Source organism: Python bivittatus, unplaced genomic scaffold (genome assembly GCF_059951505.1).
Source record: "Python bivittatus isolate LINGU-HERP-01145 unplaced genomic scaffold, Pbiv_v1 ctg000850_np1212, whole genome shotgun sequence".
In the NCBI taxonomy this organism is placed as follows: Eukaryota; Metazoa; Chordata; class Lepidosauria; order Squamata; family Pythonidae; genus Python; species Python bivittatus.
The window spans coordinates 12,223,964-12,241,182 of NW_028277112.1; the positions used below are offsets into that span (position 1 = coordinate 12,223,964).

General features: G+C 35.4%; 2 long non-coding RNA genes across 3 annotated transcripts in view; one reads left to right on the top strand and one right to left on the bottom strand.

Moving 5' to 3' along the window:
* Nucleotides 1–17,219, top strand: part of LOC148213769 (uncharacterized) — a 128,690-nt gene that overhangs the window by 92,139 nt on the left and 19,332 nt on the right. The window lies entirely within an intron of this gene.
* LOC148213770 (uncharacterized) overlaps nt 7,852–17,219 on the bottom strand; it is a 78,752-nt gene continuing 69,384 nt past the window's right edge. For both annotated transcript variants that reach the window (XR_015793800.1, XR_015793801.1), the window contains 2 exons: nt 10,741–10,858; nt 7,852–9,358 (listed from right to left, as the gene is read on the bottom strand). This is a non-coding gene — a long non-coding RNA (uncharacterized LOC148213770). The remainder of the gene's footprint in view (nt 9,359–10,740; nt 10,859–17,219) is intronic.

The window sequence follows — 17,219 nt, forward strand, 5'->3', positions numbered from 1 at the left end:
TTAATACTGTCATCGTTCTGACGTGGGTCGCAGCTGCACTCAGTGTTGAATTAGGTGGATCTGAGGTGAAGTTCAAGCAGAAACCATGGTTTGGGGCTGCATTTTCTCACTAAATTAGCAGTCAGAGGCAGTGTATAATTAATTAGCACAAACCAGGGAAAGCTTGTCATTTAATAAGGCTTTTTTATTTCCACATTACACAAACAGTGGGAATTGATCCATTAAGAGCCTGGCTATTAATGCTGTTTAATGTATGTCTGGTTGCTAAATTGAGATGTCTACTTACATACATACATGCAGTTTTCAAGAGTTCCTTGCAGATTGTCCAGGGATTCCTGAATTTTAAGTCATGTTTCAATACTGGCTTCATTAATTCTAAACCTTCTTTATATTAGATCTGAAAACGTTTCTCAAATAAAAGGTACAGGTTCTTTGAGGCCTGTTGTTTTGCAGATTATTCAATATAGAGTAATTTAGCTATTAAATCTGAGATCCCTTCAAGCCATAACAAGAACATGGAGGATTATCTGTGTTGTTGCAGAATAAATCTGAAGCAGGTGAATGGATTAGAAGTTTTACATAATTCTAAAACAATTAGCTCCATTGGCTGCAATCCAGAAGAGATCATGAGCACCATGGCGTCTATACTGGAAATGTTCTGAAAGTTGTGCTCTCACCATCTGCCCTTAGAAAATGCCCAAGATTTTAAAGCTGTGCAGCATTTCAAAAGCAGTTAGGAGGTTGGCATGTGATGTATGTCATTTGTAAATGTATGGACCAGCTAATCAGAACTGTAAGAAGATGCTTTGATCCCCATTTAATTAATGAATATTAATGTATACAATGGAGCTGTTCGTTTTGCTATCAAGAGCAGGAACCACTCATTTTATTATTCTGTCTGTGCTTAATTTTTTTAAACAAACACCTTATTTCCCCATTTTATTCCTAGCATTTTTTTAAATTATAAATTTACCAACAGTAGGAAAGAATGGAAAATATTTTAATTCCATCTTTTAAAATGATGAATTTGTAGTCCTGATTTGTACTTCACGAACTAACGTGTGAACTGGACTTAAATTATCTTAAATTAAATTATCCCAATTTTCAGAATTTTTCTGTATTGTATTCTATGATTAAAAGTGTATACAAATCTGTGGTGTTATGGAATTGCATATATTAGGGGCTGCTCTGTGCAAAAATGCTGACAAACTGCATTCAGATGTTTATGCAGAATTTTTTGAAAGAAAATTATGAGCTTATGCAGAAATGGGATGAAGAAATATGTATGTTATAAAAGGCAAAATAGATTCATCTATCCCTACCTTAAAGAGATAGAATTTCTTAAATGCACTATGATTTATACTATCATGGTATACACTAATTATGATATATTAGTCTGAATACAATTTAAAAATAGCAGTTGTACAGTGATGTACAGAATGATAACTTATAACCTTGATTTTTACTACACACACACACACACACACACACATATATACACATACATACATACATACACACTGTATATGTATATATTAATAAATGGGTTGCAGGCAGACGCAATTAAAATCACCTGGAAGCTCTGTACTGTTATGAAGAATATTTTGAAAGTTTAATATTAATGGCACTAAGCTTAAAATTGATTTTAGTAATACTGATGATTATTTTGGCTATGTCTTCTATTAACACAATCTGTTCTTTTGGGAAAAAAAAGATTAACAAATACCTAACGTAGGTTGGTGAAGAATTTCAACAGCTATAACTTGTCATTAAGGTTTATGAAAAGCTCTCCTGGCATGAGTGACAGGTGAAGAACCTTTCCCATAATCCCCACACTGTAAAAGCAGAAGGAATTTATTCTTCGGTTGTCTGGCTTCGTTAGGTCACATTGCTTTGCAGTTTTGTGCCCCTCAAAAATCACAAATGTAGTCATCAGTCTAACTAATGTCATTGTAATATTGATGGTTTAAAAATGTTAAGGAAATGGGGCACTGCAAATTTGCCACACTAATACATTAACCATGACTATTTGGCATGAGTGTGGGTTGGGAAAACTTGATTAGGAAGGCACTGAAGAGGAAAGGTAGAAAACTAGATAAGCTAAGTTTATTCTAAATTATATTGTTTAATGCATTCCTTAAAATATGAAACTGTAATTAAACAACATTGTAAATGACTGTTGATAAACCCATGGAAATTCTGGATTATTAGCATGCCACTTTACTAATACAAGAGTGATACTTCTATATTTTAGTATAGAGCACATCTGACAGTTTACAAATGGATACAGTTTGATGACTGTCTTTTTCTATACTCATATTGTTTATATAAACAGTATAATGGAAATAATGGTAGTCCTCTGTGAACACATGAATTTGGTTTGAATTCACACAGCCACTTACTCTCCCATATTGGGCAACATTTTGTTTATTTAGCAGCATTTGGAGCACAAGGCAATTGGATTCATTTGCTGACTTGGTTTCATATAATTCTCATAGAGCATTTGCCAAGTGAACCGTCATAAGTGCAGGCCATCAGCTATTTCTGGAGGGCAGGAATGGATGATTTTGTCCCCTATTTGCCTACAGCCCATCAAAAATATATCTTCTTCCCATATTTTTCTGTTGTACTCTTAAAATAGCATTTTCTGATTTCTGCTGCTAATATACCTGCGGTACTTAACTTTCTTGTGGGCAAACCTCTGCCAATCAAAGTGCAGTAGCATGGTTGTTATAACTTTTGCCTGACATGCAGAGGGTCACTGATTTTTGAAATCTGGCAAAACCTCAAAAAACAAACAAACCTAGTTTTCTTTCCCTGAACTACAATTTCCATTGGGCATATCTTTTAAATCAATGAACCATTGCACTATTAAAACACTGGGCCTTTTGCCAGCAGGTTTAGGTGGGTTTTGCAGCTTCAGGTCAATACAGTGGAAATCCTTAATTCATTTACACTATTTGGAAGCTAAGGAAAAGCTCTTTTACTATGACAGCAAAAATGATGGAATGGTATACTAGTTTTTTTTTTTTTTTTTTAAAGCGGGTAACTCCAGGAAAGAAAAATAGTAATAATAATTTTAAAAAAATTATGCCACGGTTTAAACCTGTGATCCTATCCATCTCAGGCAAGTATTATAGTCACTGTGCTACTGCAACATAATTTATAACAAAAGCTGTAGCAGAGATTAGAGAGCCAAACCTGGGGAAATGCAAAAAGGAACTTATTTTAAGTTGATTGAAGTTCCTGCATAAATGTGCACTTTGAACCTTTTGCTTCTTTAAGTTTGTAAACAGCATTTCATTTTTCAAAAAATGTATTTTTCAGTAAGACCCACCCACTGAAAGAAAAGTGATTGACAATTACTTTCCTGGGAGGGCACAGCAGCAGAGTAGTTGTGCAGTAGAGACCTGTGTTAGTTGACAATCTAGACTGAACTGCTGTAAGCAACAGCTGAAGAGAGCCAATCTATACAGTATTTTCTTGAAATGTCTTAGAATGCAGCCAGCATCAGCATGGGACGGGGAGCAGTTTAACAGTCCAGTGTTGAAATGCTGTATGACTTCAGTATAGCTTATGCTCTCCACCCTCTCACATGCTGTGTCTTGGATGAAAATTACTATATTCTTGGACGAACAATATGAACGTTTCCTGTATCTTGGACCGTAGTGTACTTCTGTTTATTATTAACATAGAAGAGACACAGTATTTTTTCCACCTGCATACATTATGTACAACTTAGACCTCATTGGAGGTCAAATTGAATTAATTTGGGAAACCTGTCTCCCCTGAATAAAAATATCCAATGTTTTTCTTCAGCTACTAATGTTGAGATGGTTAGACTATCTTGAAAGAAAGACCAATGATTCCATTAAGGCATAAACTCCTATATATATCTTTTAGTTTTGCTGGACCAGGCTAATATAGTCATACATTTAGAAAATGTTAACAGTTTTTTTTTTTTCTGAAAACTCTGGATGCTTTATTATTTTTTTTTTTTCAGGTATGAGACATCCCTTTATCTCCTCTTAATTCTGAAAAAAATGATAGGAAGGAAATGGAAAAATCCCTTGAAGATTATTCCAGAATTCTCTGTTTAGTGCTGTAAAAAATTCCAATCTTGGAAAAGAAAATGTAGATTCAGAAGAGTCTGCACTTTACTTTTTCAAAAGCTTGTAAAAGCAGTTCCCCATTTTTTACAACTCTAAGATTGAAGGAAAAAGAAAAAAAAATGTGCGTGGTGGTGGTGGGGCCAGGAATGGCGGTTTGACTGGGGAACATGGGCTAGAGATATAAATAGAGGGGCTGTGTGAATCTAGTTATTATTTCTTCATGGGACATTTTTTTAAAAAAGCGTGCTGTTTGCCCTCACTTCAGCCCTGCTAGTCTACCTCCATTATAGTAAAGCTCTAAGAAAGGAATTAGAATTGCCTTCATGAGTATTTTCTCTATAAGAATGGAATATAAGTACAGTAATGAATAATGAACAAATTGCTGCTGTTCTGTGAGCCTAAATCAAATTTCCATAATAGTCATATCCCACTGTCTAATGGCATGCTAGTCTTGAGTAGTGCTGATCAGATTTGCTGAGATTACCTGACCTGATCAAGGATACTAGAAATGCACCAACTTGAAGGCAAATCTGTTAGTCATTGAATACTGTCTCTCCCTCATGGAGTTTTTTGTTGATGGTGAAATGGTTTCCCACCCCCCACCCCTTTTGGCATTCCACCCATCATAATGTACAGAAATTCCAGCAACAGAGTTAAGGATTAGAGATTTGTGGAGAAAGAGAGTATAGCAGGTTCTCTCACCCATCCACCATATTCCTTGAACATGAAAAACGACTTCAGATTATCTCTGAATCCAGCATAGATCTTTAATGTATGGGATTGTAGAAGAATCTGCAACTCTCTTGAACTGTATTTTTTAAAATCTAAGGTAAGAAATATTAATGTTTTTGAATTTGAAATAGCTATAGTGTTTGTTTCTGTTTGCTATATTGCTGTTCTGAATAAAATCTAAACAATGTGAGTGGATGACATCTGGTACATAGGCCTTGTATATTCTCAGATGAGTTTGTGTGTATGATCAGTGCTAAGTTGCTTGCAACTTGCTTTTTTGAATCCAGAAAGCTATAAAACATGAGCAAACATGACTATACAAAGTGTCTTTCAGGGTTTATTGTCTGAATTGTCTCTGTAGGTTTATGGTGGATATCTATTTTGTTTGATATTACATATTATATAATTACAGAAAGTCAGTTTGGTGTAGTGGTTAAGGCATCAGGCTAGAAACTGGGAGACTGTGAGTTCTAGTTCTGCCTCAGGCACAAAACCAGATTGGTGACTTTCTCAGACCTAGGAAGGAGGCAATGGCAAACCACTTCTGAAAGGTGCGCGCGCGCATGCGCGCGCACACACACACACACACACTTTTAGCTGTGTTGTTCCTGTAAGTCAATGCTATTTTGTCCATACCACTTCAGATTAATTTTAAAAGAAGATGTATGAGATTCACATCTGTAAATCTCAGCAACTTCTACAGGCATGTGCATAAACCCCACTGCATAGATAAATGGAAATATAGATATAAGTAAGAAGGACAGAATTTGAAAAAAGTTAGAAACACCAAGACTGTAGAATAAAGTTAATATTGTTTTTAGAAAAGACAGGGGTATCCTAAACTGTTAAGAAGTCATTAATTCATAGAAGCAATATAGAGAATAAGGAGAATTAGCACACTAAGAGAGGTAGGAGTAGAAAGAAAAGGAGATTTGATGGGAATATCTGATAATATCTGTTATTCTCCTTTGAAAAAATTGAAAATCTTTGTCAAGATAGAATAGTCTAACAGGAAGTGGTTTCCTTAAAAAAAGTGAAAGATTTATATATCAAGAATTGTCAACAAAAGCACATATGAGTAAGCATGGGTTGAAAAAGGAAAGAGAAAAATGGAGGTGAAATATGATGTTTGGTGAGGCTTAATGTTTCACTAAATGAAGGTTATGCATACTTGTGTCTGAACTCTTTTAATCTCAGACTGCAAAAAAAGACTTGTAGAGTAGAATGCTCTTGTAATGTCTGTTGCTATGATATTATAGAATAGGGGCATACTACTTCTGCCTGTCACATTATGGATTATACTGCAAAAGGCTGGGGTATTTTATGGTATATTTTTACATTTTATGCTTGCTATCATGGTACAATATCAAAACTTCCCCCTAAATAAGCTGCAATCTTTTTCTTCATCAGACGAAAATGCAATGACACATTCTCTTCTTCAGTGTTGCAGCTCACTCAGCTAATAAAGGAAAAAGCACTGGAGCCTTAAAAAAAAAAGAAAAAAGAACAACACAATACCAGAAGAACCAATGGAAGGAGGAAGCCACCCATCTAGATGGGGCAGAAGGCATTTGCCCCCAAAATAATTTGTTTTTTTCAGTGCTTTGGGGTATTCTTAAGATATGTAATGAATGCCTGAAGTTACTGTGCATAATAAGAAACTTATTCCCTGCTTAAACCCCAAACCCTTTAAAATGTACCAAGATATTTAGTCTGACCCACTGTACCAAAGGGAGCTTCTTGGATATATTTGGCCACTAGACTGCATTTTTTGTGTACCATTATAAAATGATTGGGAAAGGGCCAAGGAATAAGAGATCAGTCAGTAACAGTTGGAAAGTGAGAAGAGAAAAAGAAGGAAGTGTATGAGTCAGAAACTGAAATAAAGAAAAATGAATATGGGACCACCAAACTGATAAATTGAAACAAAAGGGACACAGAGATTGCTGTTCAGCAGTGACAGATTACAACTGTACTGTTCTATGTAAAGAGCAACGATTGGATTTAGATTCATTTATGATTTTAGCTCTTGATTCTAACTCTCTACTAATTAACATTCAGAACTACATTTTCTCCATAATATGAAGAAATTTTGTTCATAGTCACTTGATTCAAGGGTGATTGCTAATCTGATTTTTCTCACCCACAGGGAAGAACTGTGTGCACTCACTTATCAAAAAAGATTTCTATATATAGAAAACGTGTGGGAGAAAGTAAAGCTAGGAAATGCCTCCCTGACATGCCATTTCCTACATAACAATGCATTTGATCATGTTAGCCTTCACGTGCAATTTGAAGAGGTGGATTTTTCATATATTATCTGCTGACCTAGGCTAGTGCTTCACTGGGAAGAGGGATTCCATTAAGGTAGAGGGATATACAGAAGAAAGAGAGAGAGAGAGAGAGAGGGAAAAATAAATAAAAGGAAACTAGAAAAGAGAAGCCCTAGAAGCAAGGAGTTAGAATTTAGGTAGAGTTCATTCATTGTGCAGGGGAGAAGTCTCTTCAAGAAGCATTCCCGTTTTGTTTGCTAATGTAGAAATTGCATAGCATCATTCAAACTGAACTTAAAAACTTGGGTCTTCTAGACTGTTTCCAGAGCTCTGCCCAGGTTGAGGGACCGGGGGAAAGGGAACGAGCATTTTGAAGCATATGTCACTGGTTCATAGGAAAAGTGGATATACAAATATATTACCAAAAAAAAAAAAAGCTTACAGAAATGTATATAAACTTAAGTACAGATTTAATCAATATATTGCAGGTGATGCCAAAAGCAGCCATGATAATTTTACATTCTAAAGAGAAAGAGAGAGAGAAACCAAGTCAAGCTTGGCACTCATGCCTGATGAATCCCACCTCCTGTGGCTGGGGAGTTTAATCAGGTCTGTCTCAAGAGAGTTGGACAGGCACTTTGTTGCATCCAGAAGCAGTATTCTATTGTTGCTTTTTAATGTTGGGCCACTGCAATGGTTGTAGGGAGCAAGGGAATGAAGAAAAATTCTTGAAGGAGGAAATAATTTTTTAATAGTAATTTCATTAAAGATTACAATTTACAACAATGAAAACTAATACGAACTAAAAAAATAAAATAATAGAAAAAATAGAAGGTGCATAAAAGGAAAAAAAAGAGAAAAATAGAAAAGAAAAAAAATAAGAATATAGTAAAGAAAAAAAATACAGTATATAAAGTGAATTCCTACCTTCATCACAACAAGTATAAACAATTTTAGTAACTTATCACCTTCTCTTAAAATATAGCCAATGATCTCTTCTTCCCATATCCCATCTCTTATTTGTAAACAAATCCATAAAACCTCATCATTTCAGCCCTGATGTCACCAAATTCCATTAAGCGTTACCAGAGAAAACAACATATCTATTTTAACCTTGATCAAATAAACCAACTTTATTTTACCATCTTTTGCTTCTAACAATCTCGATCTTTAGTCCCTTCACATAAAGTCCTAGAACTTGATTTCTTTTCATTTTTTCTTTGTCCCTTCTCACAAAATTCTTCAAAGATTTAACAAGCTTCTTTTGTAAATTCAGTATAGGAAAATTATCCAGATCACTCTCTTGGTTTGTTATTTGTATATCCCTTTTAATTATTAAGACATCATGTCCAATGTAACATTTTTTCCATGTCATTCTTGTAGCCTGTCATTTTAAAATCCACTTTCAGATCAGTCTCAATCATGTCAGGTAATACTTGTTCCTCTTTAATAGCACCTTTTAAACATATTCTATCTAGAGAGGCCGACCCTCTTAAAATTAATTTCTGGGTTCATTATTCCAAAATATCCTTCAATAAGTCCAATGTTAAAATATTTTGCTTCATTCTGTATTAATAAGTTGAATTTGAGTGTTTTCCTCCTTAATTTTAATGTTTCCTTCCTTCTAGTTCCCTCTGGTATCCAATTTTTAAAGTCTTATCTTGTGTTTTTTTTAAAGAATTTAGAACAAAAGCATTTTCCCACGGGAAGGTTTCTTTATAATTAAATCCAAAATCTTATTTCAAATTTATCTGGACCCTTAGTCCATTTTTAACTTTCTAAAATCAAAGTTTTAATCACCCTTTTGCTGTTTATTCCAGATTTTTTTTTAAGTCCTTAAACTTGTGTTTAAAACTTCTTTCACTAAGGATGGAAAGAAACTCACTGGTGATGTAAAACATGTTGATCCAAAGATTCCTAATAGCTGAAAATCAGTTAACAAGCAATTTTCAAAAGTGATTAAAAAAGGAGGTATGCAAACCCAGTATCATTTTAAAGGCGCTGACTGTGGTTTGAGCAAGATGGTTATTCCCTCATCTCCCAGTATTCTAAACCCACTGGAGACCGCTGTCTTGCCATCTCCTTGTGAGAAGCAGCTGTCTGGAGTACTTGTGGGCAATCTCAAGTCCTCTCCTTGTCAGAGAGGAAGTACAAAGAGCCAGTCTACTCAACGGCTTTTCCTTCTGCCATGGTTGTCAGCTCCGCTTTTCACTGAGTTGTCTTCAGTTCGCCATTTCTTCCCTGGAAGTGAGGAGGAAAATAAAAATTGATGACAATTGACCATTATTTGTTTGTTTGATTGATTGATGATTTTAACATGCTGCAATCAGCCAACTCCTGTTGGGTTACAATCTATAATTTTTAGTAAAGAATCCACAATATTAATCAAATAAAATGGTCCACAGTTAAAATAACAAAAAAGACCAAATATTTAAATTCTAACAAGAACAAAAACAACAAAAAAAAGCACTAGATGGTTGCATTCAGAGGAACAATTGAACAATTCTGTTTTTAATAATTTCCTAAAACTGAATAAAATGTGGGCCTAATAATTGCGGCTTTTTGGTTTTCAATATTAATATTAATGACTCTAAAAATGATGTATCAGTTTTGTGTTGTGTAGTAGTTAACATGCTGGACCAGCACCAAGAAGCTTTGGGTTCTAGTTCACCCTCAGCCAGGAATGGTTTGATGAAGGCTATGCTTGGGGAGATAAGCATTCCCTTAGCCCAACAGGAGCGTGGGAAGGTTAAGAAGATGAGACTGGCACCACCCTAAGGAATTCACGGTGTTTTGGCTTGCTGGCTTGGGAAGTTTAGATGGAGTCTGGAGAGAATGGTGTCAGGTTCAGCCGAAAGAACTCCAGGAGACAGTACAGATACAATTCTGTTGCATTTATTAGCTTCCACCTCAAAGACAGAAATCTCTCCAGACTGAATCTAAACTTCCCAAGCCAGCAAGCCAAAACACCGTGAATTCCTTAGGGTGGTGCCAGTCTCATTTTCTTAACCTTCCCACGCTCCTGTTGGGGGCTAAGGGAATGCTTATCTCCCCGAGCGTGGCCTTCATCAAACCATTCCTTCACAATCATAGATGTTCTTGGAGGACTTGGACCAGTTACTGTCAGCCCACCCTATCTTATGGAGTTGTGGGGAAACATAAGAGGTGGGAGTGCTGTGTATGCACTTTTGACTCCTGAAAGAGAGACAGGATATAAATTAGAGAGAGAGAGAGAAAGATGATGATAGATCGATAGATCGATAGATATAGGACACCTATGTGATCAGATTTCTGTGAGTTGAAGTCTACACATCTTAAAGTTACTGAGGTTGAGAAATGCTGTATTAGACTATAAGAAGTTATCTTGTGCTAAGTCACATCAATGTTATATACAGCCAAATGCCATATGCCTTATAATTAGCAGTTATACATATTGGATGTATATTTTTACAAGACTGCAGTAAATACACAGAAAGGTAGAACTGTGAGGGTGCAGAAAAAAAATAGGAAAATAACAGGGGAAAAGTTCCCTCCTCCCCTTTTTCCCAACACCTTTTTGGTTTGTCAAAGGCTTTGTCAAAGCCCGGAAGACCCACACAGCCCGGAAGACCCACACCAGCCACCTTTTTGGTTGTTGTTTAAGAAATTGACTTTTTCTGTTGATATTCTGGTCTTCCTCTGAAGGCCCTGCAAGTCAGGTAGACATTACCAGCAGCATCCAATAATGTATTCCATTAATTTCTGCAAAAAAAAAAAAAGTATTCCATATTTTAATTCCCCACACCCTAAAAATCCATTTTTTAAAAAAATTCTGGAAGAGAAAATATGAAAAAAAAAACCCACATTTTTTTGCTTCAAGCTTTCTTGAAAATTTATATTCTTGTACAGGTGATAACAAGGGCAACCAATCTGTGGGGTGGAAGTGTGGCATGGGATAATTAAAAATCAATTAACAACTTTAAAAGAATCATCTTTATGAACACCCAGAGTCTGTGGTAATTTTTGCTACAAGAGAAAAAATAACCACATTCACTTTTCTTCATTTGTAACGTAAGCAGAGACAAAAAGGAGAAAAACCGAAGGGACAATATGGTCCTTCTCCAGAAAGAGAATATTAACAGCGAGGGATAGCCTATACATCATTTAAATCTCTACATCATTTATGTGGACTGGTTCTGATACTGATTTGATCTGAATTGACAGTTCAGACAGACTTGAACACTGAATGACCACATACTCCAATTCAATACATCAAGTCAGGTGGATCTGATTTTATTTTTCAATGGATTCAAATAAGAATGTTTGCAAAATGGCCAAATTTTCCTTCTTGACATTAATAAGCTAAGATCAGACAATATTGTCACACTGCAATTAAATGTAATCATTATTTGCCTATGTTTTGCATTTGTGTTTTGTATTCTACTAGGCCTATGCAAGGCAACTTAGATTCCCCTGGACAAAGAGTTTAGCATTGTGATTCTATTCATCAAAGCAAAGAGACAATACAATTGGCCTCAGTAAAGCTCTTTGTGTTGTTTTGATGTTTCTCTGTGTTTCTTGTCACTCACAAAAGCTGAAAGAGGCTTCTGCACAAGGGCTGAAAAAGTCTTTTAGGCTTGGGAATCCTGCTAAATAAGGCTCCATGAAGAGCATTATTCACATTGCTGCATTTGCCAGAGTTGGAAGAGGCTTCTGTGCAGATTTGGTGCTGAGCAGTGACTGCAAAGGAGAGTAAAGTTGATTCAACATGCTTGCTTCGCCCTTAGGCTTGAGGGGAGCAGAAGGTTCCAAAAAGCATCTTCAAGAGTTCACAAAGCAAAACATTCCTTTCAACATACACACAGCCCTGTATTTTACATTCACCATTTACATTTGCTGTGTCACTATCATCAGACAAGTTGGAGTTTTAATGTTGTATTATGTCAATGCCAGAAGATCCATTAAAGAATCTAATCTGTTTGTCCAATTCTCATAAATACATTAATTAGATGGTAGAAGCTATTACTGTTCAAAACTGGGGCAAATACATTTTGCAAAAGACCAACATCATCCATGATTTGCATCAACAACATATGAATGTATGTCTGTTGAACTGTATACACTGCATATAATTGTATATAAATATTATACAATTCTATAGACATTCTGCATTCCTGTTAAATTTATTCTAGGCATTGTAGGTAGAAAATTAAGGAAGCACTATGCTCAGTACAGATATATTAGGCTTAAATTCATTACAGAGATAGGTATCAAGTAATTTTGAAAGCTGCACTTCTTTAATGTCTTATTTATTCTTATTTATTCTTTAATGTCTTCTTTAATGTCTTTAATGTCTTCCTGGACACAGCCTTTAGAGCCCTTGTAAAACCAGCATACTGTATGACCGCTTTTTTACAGGTTACATTGCATATAAGTAAAGATGATTGCCTTACGTTTTCCATACATTTTAGATGCTTTTTTCACATTTCTAGTGAAATTTTTAGGACCAAGTGTTTTGCTGCTGCTGCTGCTGCTGCTGCTGCTGCTGCTGCTGCTGCTGCTGCTGCTGCTGCTACTATTGTTGATATAATTATAGAATACCAGAAAGTTCTATTCTGGCTATTTCACATTTGGAAAGGGAAAATAAGATGAGAATAAGAACATTACAGTAATGTAACCATCCATTACAACTGTTAACACAAGCCGTTCTGTGGACAATATCACTCTGAACTCTTTCCAGTTTATGAACAATATAACCCCTCACTTTCTAGACTGCAGTAAATGGGATTGTAGGAATTACTTTCCAGGAATTTAACAATAGGAAACTCTATGCTTTCTTATGGATTTCTTGGAAAAGAGCTAGCTCAGGTTTGCCATACATACTTAGTGGTTGGGTCTCTGGGTTTTGGAAGATCAGTATCAATGCATTGATCAGATTTTTTGTGGATGTTTTGCCCCATGTCCCAGCAAGGCTTCCTCAGTGCAACATTTCAGAAGTGCCTCAAAGAGGGGGAAATTGCACTTTAATAGAGATGGGAAACTCTAGCTCTATCACTTTGAATGTCTTGGTCCTAAATCAGGCCCATATCTTTCAACTGGAACAATGGCAAAAGTGGCCAGCTGCCTGTGCATCTGGTCGAAAACAGCTAAGATAAGCTTATAGAATTTCTGGATGCAAATGAAGATGTAATATTAAAGACACTATTTTGATTAGATCTTCTCAAGAAGATTTGAGAAAAACAGCTCTGCTGAATTTTCTCCTTCTCCCATTATGAGCTAGAAAGGCTATATCCTCCTTTGCATTTGATCATTGTCACTTCCTCACTTAAAATGTGAGTTACTTCCTATGGCTCAAAAACTTTTCCACTGAGTCTATTTTCTGCCATGGTGGCACAAAAACAGTTGCTTGGCATGGAAAACCCATCTTGCATAAATGGGTTTTCCTTTACTCTTGCACTGAGTCCTAGAGAAGGAAGAGTATGGTGAGATACAGTACAAGAAGAAGCCTGGAGGAGATGATGATGAGGTTGAGGGAATTCAACATGTGAGGATGGCACAGTCTTGATGGGTTACTGGCTACCTGAAACATTTGGGGGGGGGGGCCATGGATTGAGGGTACATATTTTGAAAGCAAATTGGCAGGTAAGCAGGCAGCAATCATTATATCCTTCTATTCTTTATCACTTGTCTTTCAACAGGGCTACCATATATTGGCTGCAAGGATATCTGTAGATGGCAGGAAAAATTGAGAAAAATCTTTTCTACCATCCAGAATTTTTTTTTCTACATTTTTGTATAGGATAGGATAGGATAGGATAGGATAGGATAGGATAGGATAGGATAGGATAGGATAGGATAGGGTGGCATGGCATGGCATGGCATGGCATGGCATGGCCTGGCATGGCATGGCCTGGCATGGGACGGACGGAATAGAATAGAATAGAATAGAATAGAATAGAATAGAATAGAATAGAATAGAATAGAATAGCCCTTCTTAAAGAGGTTGGGAGGGGCCTCATGCTGCTTCCATTCTTACAGTTTTTACATTTATTATAAAGGTAGATTTTGAGATGGGCGGAATAGTAAATGAAATGGAGGAGAGTACAACAATTTCTAAAGCTAATATGAAGTGTATTTAGGGAACCATCAGACTGATTTGGGATGCCAATGAATTTTAAAATGTATTATAAAATTGGGAGGGTTGGAGTAAGTGAACAACCCTCCCATTGCAGCCATTTTGAAATAATTTCCTTGATACTTCTTAAAATATCCATTGGAAGCACATTAGCCTAAAAGATGCCTATCCCCGATTTAAGAAAACTGCATATATGATTCCTGGAGGTCTTCAGAGAAAGTATACAGCTTTAATAATAATAATAAAAAAACACCTTCAGCATGAGAAATAGATATATATTAATATAATAATGACAATTAGCTCAAAATTCTACTTATCATCTATATTTACTTATTGGTGTTGAGAGCAGCCTTATGGGGTCCTCTGTATGTCCTCCATTGCTCCTTTTGCCATGTGCCCATACATAAAGGCTCCATATACACGCTCATTTTAGGACAGTTTGTCATTTTTGTATAACCATAACTCAATGTGCAATTTCAGAAAATGTGACTATTTCCACTTTGCAAAATAAAATTTTTTGAGTTACAGTGTTTTAGAAGTATAATTCAAGCTAATTCAAAATACCTCAGAAGACATTTTAAATATTCTTCATTGTGGCAAATTGGATATTCTTTGAAAGGATTTTTTTTTGCACATTCAAAAGAAAAAGGAGAAAACAAAGCATAATTAACTGCAATAAATACTTTCCTTCTTATAATAATAGGATATCTTCAGTCAAATTTTCAGAATTTACTTTATTGCACTAATTGATTGGTATATTCATCAGTCAAGGATGTATTAGGTAGAGCTGGATTATAAATGACTTTCCTCTGATAAGCCTTCCAATTAATTCTTCTCACACAGTTTTCTCAGTGACATTTGAACTTCTTTCATTATATAAAACACATCTTGAATAAGACATTGCTGAATAATAATCAGGGATGCTAACATAGTAAGAATTAGACTCTGACAAAGTCAAATGTATTCTGATTTCGACAATGAGCTTGACTAATGCCATTTTCACTGTATCATACTGAGAGAGAATATATTCTTTCTTTCCAAGTACATGTGTTCTTACTTTGCAAATGTTTCAAGAAAAAAAAATATCTGAAGCATATTATAAATGTGGAAAAGGGACATACTTGTTAACTAATTCTTAAGGCTTACCATTTCAATGTCTTCCTTCCTTCCTTCCTTCCTTCCTTCCTTCCTTCCTTCCTTCCTTCCTTCCTTCCTTCCTTCCTTCCTTCCTTCCTTCCTTCCTTCCTTTTTTTTTAATTCCATAGCATCAGGTGTTATTGTTTCCTTTTGGGAAAAGGATGTCTTCATCTGGGCAAGCAGGCATCAAATAAGTTATTCTTTAAAACCCATGTTAAATCATGTGCTAGATTACATTTGCTTGCCAATTTGCATTTTTTCCTAATACAGTCAGCAGATTTCTTTTGCATAGACAGAGAGCACGAATAATATTGTATTTAACTGACTGGCTAATACAAGAAGCAGCTCATTTTAAATGGTCCTTACATCTTTATAGGATATTAGAAATGAAGACATTACTTCAAAATGTAGGTAATTATTGCCTCCTCTTTTATCATTGCTATTTTCTGAGGTATTATAATAAGATAGCACTTTAGCATTAAGTAGAGCCTTAGAGTAGCAATAAATCAGTCCAACTGAGTCATCATTGTCCGAGGCATCTGAACTACTGAAATGTTGTGGTTCCTACAGAGAGTGTGAAATCACTTGACCCTTGGCATTAACCTTTACTGAATGAATAGACACTGCTTTCCACATCGTGGGACAAAAGCAGAATAGTATTGATTAAACACCACATTCACTTGATATTAAATACTGGCTGAACTCACTCCTTGCTTTTCAGTTCCAGAGGGAGATATCGAGAGAGTTGCAGCATCTCAGGAGAGTGCATGTTTGTAATTCAGAGCAGTATTTTTCCTACAAAGGATTTTCTCCCTTCTTGGATCAATAACTGGCAGCCATGATCAGCCATGAGTAGGTATTGTCAATTCTGACCTGTGTACTTTATCACTCAAGGTGAGAGGTCATGATGCTGTGACTAATGAGGTGGACCTATTAGGCATGAATTGTTTCCTGATCTTAAAATCAACATTAAAAGAAAAAAGTCTGTGTTTTTATATCTGCTATTTTTTAATCTTGCTTGCTATTTTCTCTACCCTAGCTTGAAATCAAATTATTTGCTAAATTTCTGATAGATCAGCTAAGTGGCTTTGCTCTTGATCATGGATTCTGTTTTTGAAAACATTGAAATATCAAGATGAAATGTTCAAACTTGGTTATTAATTACTTTCTTGGATTAAAACATTGGATTGATTTGAAAATAGGCAAGGAGAACATCAAACAGAAATGTACAGAAAGTATGAGATACAAGAGATTAAACTGCTGCCCGAAACATATGTACTAAGGGAATTAGCTTAACCATAATGAAAATTTATTTTCTAAGTCACATGGAGAGGACTGTGTAGTATCCTAAAAAATATTTGTGTTAACTCTCAGCATGACAACCAAATTAAATTCAAAACAATCACAAAGGTTAGTCTGTTCCTTTAATTATAGGGACTAGCACCTTTATCTGTGTACTTTATTCATTTCCTTTTGGGTTTTTTTAAGGCTAAGTGTTAATGGATCATTTTCTAAATTAAGAGGTAATATTTTATGTAATTTTCTGGACTGTACCATTTCAGTGTGCATAGTGTTAAATTTATCTTCATATAAAAATGTCCTTCATATATTAAGCCAGCACAATAGAAGGGAAAAAAGTGCAATGTAACCTTCTATTCCAACTAAATGAATTCTTCTATTCATTTAGCTGGAATGGTACAATTCACAGTTATACCAGCCATCTGTAATTTTATTTAATGTAATAATCTCTCTGGTAAAATTTTATTTGGAACAGTGCAAAGAGGTAAATTTTATATAATCATCAAGTTCTTCATATAAAAGTACTGGTCTGCAGTTATTATTTCCCAAGAT